Genomic DNA, 589 nt, shown 5'->3' on the forward strand with positions numbered 1-589 from the left:
TGATATTTTTAGGACATTCCATCCAAAAAACAACAGATTACACTTTATTCTCAAGTGCTCATGGAACATTCTCCAGGATAGATTTTATCTTGGGTCACAAATCAAGCCTTGGTAAATTTAAGAAAATTGAAATCGTATCAAGTATCTTTTCCGACCACAGCGCTATGAGACTAGATATCAATTACAGGAAAAAAACTGTAAAAAATACAAACACAAAGAGTCTAAACAATACACTACGAAATAACGAAGAGATCACTGAAGAAATCAAAGAGGAAATCAAAAAATACCTAGAAACAAATGACAATGAAAACACGATGACCCCAAATGTATGGGGTGCAGCAAAAGCAGTTCTAAGACGGAAGTTTATACCAATACAATCCTTCCTCAAGAAACAAGAAACATCTCAAGTAAACAACGTAACCTTACACCTAAGGCAATTAGAGAAAGAAGAACAAAAAAACCCTAAAGTTAGCAGAAGGAAAGAAACCATAAAGATCAGATCAGAAATAAATGAAAAAGAAATGAAGGAAACAATAGCAAATCAAAAAAACTAAAAGCTGGTTCTTTGAGAAGATAAACAAAATTGATA

The sequence above is a fragment of the Physeter macrocephalus genome, chromosome 11 (genome assembly GCF_002837175.3).
Source record: "Physeter macrocephalus isolate SW-GA chromosome 11, ASM283717v5, whole genome shotgun sequence".
In the NCBI taxonomy this organism is placed as follows: domain Eukaryota; kingdom Metazoa; phylum Chordata; class Mammalia; order Artiodactyla; family Physeteridae; genus Physeter; species Physeter macrocephalus.